At 44.9% G+C, this 13097-nt stretch overlaps 1 protein-coding gene across 1 annotated transcript in view; it reads right to left on the reverse strand.

Moving 5' to 3' along the window:
* The window catches only part of LOC146812959 (early activation antigen CD69-like), a 327451-nt gene that overhangs the window by 133279 nt on the left and 181075 nt on the right, over positions 1 to 13097 (reverse strand). The window lies entirely within an intron of this gene.

Here is a 13097-nt window from a genome sequence, read left to right on the forward strand (position 1 = left end):
TTGGGAGCGGGTCTGGTTGCGGAGGCCCTGTCTGAGCCGAATACAATTTCGAAAAGTGGGCAAACCAGGCAACACCAGGGATATTACAAGTCAGTTGTTGATCAATGGGCTTGTCTCTTGATCTTAGCAAGTCCCAGAACCCCTTAGCATCTTTCCTTGTGCTCGCCTCCGTTAGGTCACGCCAAAAGTTGAAATCATATGTCCGCTTGGCCTCAGTCACAGTTTTCCTATAAAGTTTCCTTGCAGACCTGATGGTAGCTTGGTCTTTTCCTTTTACTGCAGCAACAAGATCACCCTTAGCAAGTCGACACTTGGCTGTGAACCACTTTTCACTTGTTCTCAGGGCCCCCTTTGAAGCAGTTCTGGAGCTGGGTTTGGGAATGATGAACAGCCCACTTAGTGCCGTTACAGTCTCCGTAAATAACGATAAAAACATCTTGCTATCGCTATTCGTGCTATCAAGCCTAGATTCAGCCTCTAGTAAGATGGTTTCAGCTTGTGACATCCTAGCCTCATCCCCTGAGACTCTTGCCCATTTAAGACGTCTGCCACAGTTTGAGGGAAGAATCTCATGTGAAGCTTTCCATAACTGATTAGTGGTTTCTTGAGACCCAGTTTGCCAGGGGACAGAAATGGTTAAAGCGAGAGGGTTGTGGTCGCTGTCACAAGTCTCTATAACCTCCATGTCTTGATGATAATATGGCCAGAGGTTATAGTTGAGCATAACAAAGTCAATTCTGGATGAGTGGCCCGTCCTATTGTATGTATGGGCACCCATGGGATCTGATTTAGAACGCCCATTCGTTGCTCTCAAGTTATGCTCCATGCAAAGAGCATTTATATCGATCGCCTTTTGTGTCCATTTAGGGATCGGTTCGAGGTTCAAAATAGGGATGCCCCTCCAGTTATCCTCCTCGTTGGTATCCAGAATATCTTCTTTGGCTAAAGGCTCAAAACAGCAATTAAAATCGCCTGCCAGCAGGACGAGAGAGTCGGCGTCACAGGCAGACAGGTAGTTACTTAAGCCTAAAGAATTTAGAGATCCTCCGTTCCTATTGCCCCTTAAGTAGAGATTAAATAGTTCTAGTTTCCTTCCCCCTTTGTAGTGCACTGTTAGCCATTGAAGATCAGGTGTTTCGGTGGTCCTTTGAGAAACACTGAGGTCTAGTGCTATGTTGATCCAGATGAGAAGACCACCGGATGGGCGTCCTTTAGAACCTTGGTGACATACAGCCGGAACATAGAAGGTCGAAAACCCCACTCTATGTCTAGGTTCCTGGCACCATGTTTCCTGTAGCAAGCAAATGTCATAGGGTGCCAGGAAGGTGTTCCATTCCGGGTTATCAAAGTTATGTGCAAGGCCAGCCACATTCCAGCTTAAGACCCTCAGTGAAGAATCGCCTGGGGAGGCAACTCTATCAGGCAGGTCGATCTCCATTGGATTAGATTGTACTGGAGGAGGGGGGATCGAACAGGGGCTGTCTGGCCTCGTTTCCACTCTTTTGCAATCTAAAATGGCCATTTTGATCGGTTCCATGGCCCGGGGCAAGAGAGTCAGAAGCCCGGCTTGGCTAGTTGGAGGGCCGTTGGTTGGATTTCCAATTATGTCTATAACATGTGGAGACAATGCTTTTTCTAGTTGTGGGCATGCTGGGAACATAGAAAGTCAATCGACCTCCTCCAGGCCTCCAAATCTATTGTAGGTTGAAAGGCCATTCCAGTGTAAAAGAGTATTCTTTTGCCTCATGGGATGGGTGTTCCATGGGTGGTGCTGCACCAAGGACCAGTTATTCGCTTGGGTATGCAATTGGCGTGGGGGGTAAAAATAGGATAGCGGCCTTGGTATGACTAAAGAATCTTCACTAGTTGGCCAGGAACAGATATGGTGCGCCGTATGTGGGTCTTCAAAAGTTACAACTACACAGTCCCCTTGCTTAGATTTCTTGGTTGGGCCCACCCAGGGTATTCTATGGACCATCATTACTCGGCTTCTTTTGCCATTGGGAATCGGTCTGTTGACGTTAAGCCAGTGCATAGTTTTATTTTTCAATGACCAGTGGTTTTCGTGTTGGTCAGTGCCAATCACAGGGACGCCTGTCAACACGACCACATAGTCATTGGCCTCTGGTGGAAGGTCTATATTGCCTCCTCTAAAATTTTCTTTTGAACGAGGACCCTGGGTTTCGGCAGGCTGGGGTCTGGCGGATGCTACCAGGTTTGGATTTACTTTTCCAGGCTTAGAGTTCCGTGTGGGAATCTGCAGTTTGGTAGCCTGAGGTTTAGCGGTTATGGAAACTTGATCCACAGCCACAGTCCTCGGCTTAGGAACAGGCCTTACAGCAACAGGTACTGGCGGGGGGTGCTGCTCAGCTTGCAAAACAGGGGCTGGCGAAAGTGGGTCAGATAAGGACACGCCCTGGTTTTCGAGACTTCTCAGGCCAAGAGTGGCCAGAGCAATAATGCTCTTCTCCATCTCGAGTAGATTGTTTTCTATCCTAGACAATCTTAAGTCGAGTGGTGAGAGAAGTTTTTTTAATGTTTCCCAGACTTGATCTATAAATTCCTTATCATTCCTTCCCTGGTCTTGTACCTGCGCCCCCTCGTCTACTGGGGTGGTGTTGGCTGGACCCTCTCCCATACTTTGGCATACTGACTGTGTGCTCGAGGAACCCTCAGGTAAAGCATTACGTGCCTGAGTGTCGGTCATTGTGAGCTGGTGGGAGACTGCGACCTTTGCCTTTTTACGAGAGTAGGCTGAGCGTAATTGGCGTTTTCTTTTGGGTTGTGCACCACTAACACGGGAAGTAGTTGGGAATACTTGGGAAAGGGAATTAAGGGTGGGGGTCTGGGCGTGAGAAGGTGCAGCGAAACTTAGCTCTTCTGTAATGCGTGATTGTTCTAAGGGCGGAGTGAGGGTGGAAGTAATCGGGGGCTGGTGTAAATCAACCTGGGTGGTAATACTATTTGGGCGGGCAGGGCGTGCTGGAGTGACAGCAGAGGCTATATGTCCTAGGGATGATTTTTTCGAGAGGGCAATTACCTCGGACAGCCTACGTGCAGCTACCAATTCTAGGGATACCCGGGTTTGAAGTTTAGATATTTCTTCATCGATGGCTATATTTGTGCGGGTGATGTCGTTTATTTATACAAACATGGGTAGCTATTGACGGGCACATTTAATACACATGCACACCAAGCCATTCAAAGGGGATTCGACAAAAATTCGACCAAAACTATGCAAGAAACCCCCCTCACGGTTAATAAAACACACATCCACTGCCGGATGTGTAGTACTTTTTATTTTACTCTCTGGAAAGGGGACGAACATCACTTGAGAGTCACAGCGCGCTCCTGGCAGAGCCCAATGCTGTGTTACACCCACCATTGCCTGCTGAGTGCCACACACATCTGTGTTGTATTCCACTAGCTAGTGCATATGCTATGACACTCTCTAGCCCATGTGCACTGTAACACCACCCCGTGAATATGTCATGCCACACTTGTCTTCGCACGGGTTATATTGCCCCATCTAACGTGCCTTCCTCGATGCCTATGTTATAACGCACAGTGCTATGCCATACATATTACAATCTGGGATCCATATCTTTGTCAGAGTGCATATGCAACGTTACACTCCCCAGCACATATTTTATATTACAACTTTAGAGACTAGTTAGGTTACACAACACTGCCCTGCGCATATTACCCTCCAAGGCGCATATCGCATAGCACGCGCTAGTGTCTGTGCTATCTCGCGCTCTCCAATGAATCTGTCATTGCGCACAATGTATTGCATATTATATTTCACGCCCGGTTCATCTTATATCACACTTTTTGGTGCATAGTTTATACCATACACTATATATCTAGTTTTCATTTTCAATCGTGCTCTCAGGACTATGTTCTATATAACACTGTGTTCACCTACCCTTTTCACGGGCATTACATTTCACGATAGGGGGTGGAGGGTCAGGGGGTGTTTCTGCCAAGTGAGCCCCGAGTCACAGTCACAAACGTCCTCTTCTTCCTGTATAAAAGTGAGATTATGCTGCATACTTGTTCATATTTTAAGTAGTTCGCACAGACACACGTTTTAAAAACAATAAAGTTCCTAATACCCGCCTTCTCTGAACAGTTAGCTTGCTGCCCCATCCCCCTCCTCCCTATCCTCTGTTGTGTGAATGCATGGACTAGCCTCCTCCCTCCTGCCATGCATGGTCTGATGTGCTGCCACTGCCCTCAATTTAGTATGATGTACCAGTCCACTCCTCCTGCCCTCCATTGCCCAATTCTATGACCCATCATTGACCTCCTGCTTAAACTCTGTGCTTAGCTTGCTGCCCCTATTCTCCTTCCCCCTGCCCTCCGATGTCTTTGTGCATGCCCCTGCTCCATCCTTTTTGCCCACCATGTTCCATGGACCTGCCACTCCTATCTACTCTGAGTGTTCTGTTGAGCTGCCACTCCCCTCCCACCTGCCTAGCATTGTCAGATGACTGTAACCTGTCCCTGCCACCTCCACCCTGCCTGTCCACATGCCATGACCCTATCCTCTTCCTCCTGTCCTACATGGTCCATTGTACTGCCACACCCTTCTGCCCTCCCTGGTCTGTTGTGCTGCAACTGCTCCTCCTGCCTGCCCCGTGTGGTCTGTTGTGAGGCCCCTTCCCCTGAACTTTCTTGTCTGTGCACAGGTCCTGACCCTCCCTTCTATCCTCCAGCGTCCTTTGTGCATGCCCCTGCACCCTCCTTCTTGCCCATCATAGCCATTGTGCTACCACTAACCCTCTCACTTGCCATGCATGGTCTTCTGTGCTGCCATGGCCCCTCCCACCTTCCCTGTGTGGTCAGTTAGCTGCCCCTGAACCCCTCCCACCTTCCCTCCATGGTCTGTGTGTATGCCATCACAGTCTCACTGTTGCTCTTCATGGTGTGTCTTGCTTCTAGTGCCCATCCTGCCTGACCTCCATGGCTATCTTGCTGCTCCTGCCCTGCCCACGTGCCCCCAGCCCTCTGTTTACATGTGCAGACCCCTACTCCCTCCCTCCTGGCGTGTCTGTTCCATTGTAATGCCCCTGATCCATCCCTTCTGCCCTTTATGGTTTGTTATGCTGCAGCTTTCTCTCCTGTCTGTCCATTATGGTCCTGCCTCTTGCCCCTCTGTTCTCTGTTGTCCATGTGCATGGTCCTGTCCCCTCCCTCTTGCTTTCTATGGATTGTTGTGCTGCACTCCCGTCCCACATGCCCTGTGTGGTGTATTGTGCTGCTGCAAACTCTGATGCCTGCCCTGCAGGGTCAGTTTGGTGCACCTCTCCATGTCCCTTTTGTCCTCTGTTATCCAAGTCCATGTCCCTACTCCATTTCCTTCCATGATCCAATGTACCATACCTGCGAACATTTTGAACTTGGTAAGAGGGAGATTTTGAAAAAAAACTTGGGTATTGATTTTCCCCTTTGAGTTACATTGGAAAAGAGGAGATTGTAGACAAGAGACAGATAAAATAAAGCCCATTTGAGCTTAAAAACATTGGACGTTTCCTGGCTGAATCGGGTCTGTTGGCATGTATGGTTGTACTACCATTGCCTCTTCCTTCTGCCCACAATGGTCTATTACATTGCCACAGCCTCTCTTGCAAGTCCTGTATTGTTGGTTTGTTGCCCCTGCCCCCCTTTCCACTGCCCTCCATAGTCTGTTGTGCTGCCACGGCCCTTCCTGCCTGCTCAGTGTGGTTAAATTGTTGCCTTTGCACCCTCCTACCTGCCTTCAATTTTCAGAGTCCGTGCCCCTGGCCTCTGCCTCTCAACAGTATCCTAATGAACAACTAGATTGCTAACATTCTATATTTATTAGAAAAGTGTGGAACGCCTGACGTCATCTTGATGTAACCAAAACTGTAATACCTAGAGCATTTCCTTTAGAAATTACATATATGAAAGGGTCTTATTGGCATCAAAATTATGGTTAGTGCTCTAAAAGACTAAAATAAGGACATATTTTCTGAGTTTTCAAATAGCGAGAAAGCACTTTTAAATTATTTGTTACCTTTATGTTTTTTATCCAGTTGACCACTTGATTAAATGTTACACTTAGGGGAGAGGATGTGGTGTTACTTCCAGAACTGCAGACTTTGCAACTGGGGAACCAGGTTGGAGCTTCTGCTTCAGCTCGACATTCTGTGATTCTGGTCAAATCACTTAGTCTCCCCATGTCTACAACCAAAATGAATTTGTTCTTGTGTGATGTAACCAATGCTCATGTAAAGCACTCCAATACCTGACAAGTCTGCACTATATAACACTGCAAAAACACAAAATAATAAGTGTTTTGCACACTTCTGTCATTGGGCTATATTTGGGCTACATCTGGGTGATTTTGGGCTACATTTGGGCTCTTTGGATGAAGTGCTGACAGCCAATCAGATCTCAGGATGAGATGTGGGGTTAGGCTCCGCCCACATATATATATGATTTTACTTTTGATTTTCTCAGGAACTACTGAACAGATTGACACCAGACCTGCAAAAGGCACATCCCTGACCTGAGGACTACCTCTCTACCAAATTTCAAGTAATTCTGTTCAGCCGTTCGGGCTGTACCTTGGACTAAAGGTCCCTATGGAAAATTGCATGGGGAAAACGAGTATTGGCACCCCCCTTTTTTCTCAGCCCCCGCTTGACAAATCCCCCCGAGACTTTCAGGGTAGGAGCGGAGCGGAGCGCCCCACCTATTTTGAAAATTTTGCGAGGATTCGTCAACCGGCGCCAAAGTTATTCCAAATAGAATGTTGCGGATTTCCTATGGAAACACGGTCCTAACTATAACTATCTACTGGCGACCGCCAGTAGATTATATATATATATATATATATATATATATATATATATATATATATATTACCTACTGGCGGTCGCCAGTAGGTAGTTATAGTTAGGACCACGTTTCCATAGGAAAACCTCAACATTCTATTTTGAATAACTTTGGCGCCGGTCGACGAATCCTCGCGAATTTCTCAAAATAGGTGGGGCGCTACGCTCCGCTCCTACCCTGAAAGTCTCGGGGGGATCCGTCAAGCGGGGGCTGAGATAAAAGGGGGGTCCCAAAACACGTTTTTCCCATGCATTTTTCCATAGGACCTTTAGAACGAGCTACAGCCCGAACGGCTGAACAGAATTACTCAAAATTTGGCAGAGAGGTAGTCCCTAGGTCAAGGAAGTGCCTTTTGTAGGTTTGGTGTAAATCTGTTCAGTAGATTCTGAGAAAATAGCCTTTAAATCAATATATATATCTGAGCCCGCTTACGGTACGCTTACCGTACGCTTACGGTAAGCGTACGGTGGCGTGCGCAAGCGCGATTCTGATTGGCTCTTAGATCTTAGTAAACATTCGAATCGGCCGAAACCAGGAAGCGGCGGCCGCCATTTTGTGTATTTCACTCTGAAAAAAAAGAGTGAAAACAAGGAAAGGGGGCAATGAGGAGAGTTACAGACCCCCTTACATTTGTGAGGGGGTCAAAGAAGGACTGTAAAGTACAAAGAAAACATTTATTGATTTTAAAAAAAATCATGGGGTACGCGTACGGTAAGCTTACGGTAAGCGTACGGTAGAAAAAAAAAAAAAAAAAAAATGAAAATCAGATTTAAGTGTTTAGATATTAGGGGGCTCTAAAAAGAGCCGTTGTGTTTATGAAATGATTTTTTAGTGGTACCTACGAGTAAGTACCGATGCAGAGTCTAAGGTTCAAGAGGAAGACTCTGTTCCCTTCATCATTGAAGTGCACACCATCTCCTCTATAAATGTCTTGCATGTCATAACGCAAGTTGTTGTGGTAAATGGCACCCATACCATAGTCACGGAGGAAAGCAGAAACAGATTTGTTGACGTGCTTTCTTGCTTTGTCATCGCACCGCGTGCCCACCGTGCGTGCACGGCACTAACTGCGTAAAGTGGGCACGCGGTGCGCGAAGCGCACCGTGCGCGCACGGAACGAACTGCGTTAAGTGGGCGCGCACGCCACGAATGGCGTAAAGTAACTTAGCATTTAAAAAACCGTACAAATTCACTGAAAAAACCATAGGTTTCACACACGTTATAGTTAGGAATTAGCATTTAAAAAACCTTGCAAATTCACTGAAAAAACCATAGGTTTCACACATGTTATAGTTAGCGGAAATTTTACTGATAAAAAACCAATGAAATTCCCCCGTTATAGTTAGTGCAGGCAACTATAACTCACGCGACCGCAATCTTCTGCTGATGACATATGTGTCTTTATGAAAAAAAAATATTTGTAATATATGTATAGCTAAAAATGTATGGAAGAAGACATGGGCAAATAAGTGTCTAAATACAGTATTAGCATCAGCAGAGGATTGCGGTCGCGTGAGTTATAGTTGCCTGCACTAACTATAATGGGGGAATTTCATTGGTTTTTTATCAGTAAAATTTCCGCTAACTATAACATGTGTGAAACCTATGGTTTTTTCAGTGAATATATATATATATATATATATATATTACCTACTGGCGGTCGCCAGTAGGTAGTTCTAGTTAGGACCCCTTTTCCATAGGAAATCCGCAACATTCTATTTTGAATAACTTTGGCGCCGGTCGATGAATCCTCGCGAATTTCTCAAAATAGGTGGGGCGCTACGCTCCACTCCTACCCTGAAAGTCTCGGGGGGATTCGTCAAGCGGGGGCTGAGATAAAATGGGGGTCCCAAAACGCGTTTTTCCCATGCATTTTTCCATAGGACCTTTAGAACGAGCTACAGCCCGAACGGCTGAACAGAATTACTAGAAATTTGGCAGAGAGGTAGTCCGTAGGTCAAGGAAGTGCCTTTTGTAGGTTCGGTGTAAATCTGTTCAGTAGATTCTGAGAAAATAGCCTTTAAATCAATATATATATCTGAGCCCGCTTACGGTACGCTTACGGTACGCTTACCGTACGCGTACGGTGGCGTGCGCGAGCGAGATTCTGATTGGCTGTTAGATCTTAGTAAACATTCGAATCGGCCGAAACCAGGAAGCGGCGGCCGCCATTTTGTCTCTCGCACTGAGTGTTATTTATCAAACATGATGCCCAAAAACATGTTACGGGGCTGTTTTGACAACTCCCTCCCACATAGTCATGTTGAGGGAGTCCCCAAACATCCCCCAAGAGCAAAAACGGTTTTATTTTTTTTTCGGCAATTTCGCCGAGTACGCTTACCGTACGCTTACCGTAAGCGTACGGTAAAAAAATTAAAAAAAAAAAAACATTATCCACACTTACCCCACCCCCTGTGCCTTTGGTGGCCGCAGGCCACCAAATGTACAGGGCTTTTTAACAAGCGAAAAAAAACTAAATTTTGGCAACATGAAATTATAAAATCGAAAAAAAAAAAACACTATCCACATTGACCCCACCCTCTGTGCTTTTGGTGGCCGAAGGCCACCAAATGTACAGGGCTTATTAAAGTTGATAAAAACCGTGCACGCAACGAACTGCGTTAAGTGGGCGCGCACGCCTCGAATGGCGTAAAGTAACTTAGCATTTAAAAAACCGTACAAATTCACTGAAAAAACCATAGGTTTCACACACGTTATAGTTAGGAATTAGCATTTAAAAAACCTTGCAAATTCACTGAAAAAACCATAGGTTTCACACATGTTATAGTTAGCGGAAATTTTACTGATAAAAAACCAATGAAATTGCCCCGTTATAGTTAGTGCTGGCAACTATAACTCACGCGACCGCAATCTTCTGCTGATGACATATGTGTCTTTATAAAAAAAAATATTTGTAATATATGTATAGCTAAAAATGTATGGAAGAAGACATGGGCAAATAAGTGTCTAAATACAGTATTAGCATCAGCAGAGGATTGCGGTCGCGTGAGTTATAGTTGCCAGCACTAACTATAACGGGGCAATTTCATTGGTTTTTTATCAGTAAAATTTCCGCTAACTATAACATGTGTGAAACCTATGGTTTTTTCAGTGAATATATATATATATATATATATATATATATATATATATATATATATATATTGATTTTTTACCCAGTGGCTGTCATCACTGAGTAGTTATAGATTTGTTAGGAAATGCCTTTTGCTAATTAGCTTCGGCACGGTTTGACAAGTCTTCACAAATCTTTCCAAAAATTTACTCTTTTTTTACTAGTTTCTTCATGGAAAGTTTTAGGGTGATTCGTCATGCGTGAGCTGAGAAAAAGTGGGGCCACAAAATGCAAATTTTCCATAGACTTTTTTGAATGACATTATACAGTATAAACTGCTGAACGGAATTACAACAAATCTGTCAGAAAGCTAGATCTTGGTCCAGAAAGTGTGTTTTTTGTGATTCAGTGAAAATACGTTCAGAGGTGTATGAGAAATCTAGGATCAAAAATATTTCCTTGGGACTTGCTCCCGCAGGAGCAAGCTCTTTGATTTGCTGGCTGCAACATGAAGAAAAATGTTGCCACAGCCATGACAGGACTCGGGTTTTAGTCCCCTGTCTTGAGATTTTTTTATAAAAAAACAATATAATGGGACAGCGTAGGCATACCGTGTCCCCTAGAACTTGTGGAGGGGGTCGCAGAGAAAACCCTCGGGCCAAAATGAAAAACATTTTTTCAAAGCCACGATCCAGCAGGACTCCAGCCGCATCGTGTCATATAAAAAGAAAGTGCCAGCCAACGTTTTTTATTTGAGTAATTTGACCCCTGGGTGGACCAGGGCAGAGGGGCCATTAAAATAAAATATTTTGGGGGGCAGGACTGGGCACACTTCCCCGAGTCACTTTTGGACACTGTGGAACCCATTGCTTTGGGGCAAATGCAAATTTAAGGGGAGGGGACTGGCATTCCACCCGTGCCTCTATTGAGCCCATGGGACCCAATCCTCCGGGGCCAAACATTAAATAAAGGGGTGAGGCATGCAGCCTCACTCCCCAAACCAATATTGAGCCCCAGGGACCCAAACTCACATTGCCAAGCTGTAAAAAAAATGTTTTTTAAAAAGGTGGGGAAACGGGCACGCAGTTCCCCACCATGAGCTTTACCCCAACCCCCAAGACCACATTTCTAAAAACAAAAAAAAAAGGAGAGGTTCAGGCGTGCATCTCCCCTTGCGGGTATCTGCCGCTGGGACTCCATCCCCCGGGGGGATGATACTACATAGTGTTCACCCATCCGATCAGGAACTTAGTAGGAGCAGTACAAATATGCTGCTCCCGTCCTGTCCGAAGCAAAGGAAAGGCATTAGTCTCCACCAAACCCAGTATGGTGCTGGCTAGGGAGCTAACTGGGGCAATGGGGGCCTTGAGGCTCCCCCTGCAGCCCCCAATGGACCTCCTACATTAGGGCACTGGGGCACCCACCCATACCATAAAAAATGTCCATCTCCCGCAAGGAAAATTGACTGTGGCCACGGGAGCCCTGAGGCTTTTCCTGAGGTTCCTCCGACAGCCCCGAAATAAGAAAGAATTAGAATTTTCCCTGGGTGGGCTCTGAAGCACCCGCTTAATAAAAAGATGCCACCCTCCACATGTACACACTATGCTGAATAGGAAGCTGGATGGGGCCCTAAATAAAATTAAAATATGAGTGTTAGAGGTGGGCACCGATACACCTAACAAAATGTTCACATCCATAAAATGTTTGAAACAAACTGAATAATGAATGAGAGTGAGAAGCCGCTCATTTAATATTCCTGTTCTGTGAAAGAGTGGCCCATAATGCCCTGCGAGGGCTATTCACATATTTTGTTTACATTGGTGGTGTCCCTACAAGGAGCAGGTCACCATCAAACATTTTTTTTATGTTATGGGGGGCTATAAGGAGTGTAATGTAATAGCCCTCAGCAACATTAAAAAAAAACAGTAGGTCTCCTGGGTCATCACATCCATGGCCCGAGGAGAACTTAGCATATTTGGTTACAGCATTTCTAGCTGGAGTTCTATGATCTTCAGCTAAAGTGCAAGGCCCTCGGTGTTGTTTTTATGATTGCATTTTGGGGGCTGAAAAAGAGAGACTCAAAGCCATGCTGGTTTGATTTAAAAAAAAAAACAATCCCAACAAAAAAGCAATATATCTCGGCATTTCATTTAACATTTTGATCCCACAAAATGCAATATTAAAAACTATGTAGAAATAAGACTCACAGGCATGGCTTTTGAATTGTAACTTTATGAAAAAAAATCATGATCACTATTATTAAATATTGCATTGTGGGAAATACTAAAATATACATTAGATTAAAAAATATCGGTGATTTTTGGAGAAAGTTGATAGATCTGCTTTAAATATATTGATATCCTCACCCCTTGTGAAAGCCAAGAAGCTTACTTTTTATATTTTGGTGTTGTATGTTGTGATTCTTTGACAATGTCAGGATTTCTCCCTGAGTGTGAACAGGACCTGCAAGACCAACCACATGCTCCATCTTAGCTGTTTGTTAGACTACTGTACTAAAAACAAATTCATAAACAAAAACATACACATACATTCTTAGAAATGCATATGGTCAGCCCCTTAAAGCTGTTGGTCTGTATAAATGGCAATCACATTTTCCTTCCACCCACAACTGTAATGGCAGTGTCATTTGTTGTAATGCCCTGTTAGGGGCGGCATTTTTCTTGATCACCTGTCCACATCCATCTGGAAATGAGTGTGCTTCAATAACAATCCTTACTTTGACTTGCTACGAGCTCACTGGTCCAAGGCAGTAGGTCAGTTGGATGTATGCTTTGTTGCATAAGGGTGCCTTATAAAGATTTAAACCAATTTTGAAAAAAGCTAGCAGCCATTGTCTCCTAACGTTTTTTTTTCCTCGTGGTCGTCTCTCGAAATCCCCCCTCACCTGGCCCCAACGCCCCACCGCTCTTACCTGCAGCGCCCGCGGCTGTATCCTAATCTAGGATCATTCATGGAATGTTTTTCTTGGAGGTAGTTCATCGTAACTGGGGCTCATATGGTATTTAAAAATGCATCTTCTTTGTGTCTCTTTCCAAGCCAACAAAGATAACGTTTTGTGTGGAATGCTGGCTTTTGATTAGCTTCACAATTAAATTAAATGACTCAAACTGTCAGGCACCGAGTTAGGTAAACTAAT

This window comes from Triturus cristatus, chromosome 7 (genome assembly GCF_964204655.1).
Source record: "Triturus cristatus chromosome 7, aTriCri1.1, whole genome shotgun sequence".
NCBI classification, from domain to species: Eukaryota; Metazoa; Chordata; class Amphibia; order Caudata; family Salamandridae; genus Triturus; species Triturus cristatus.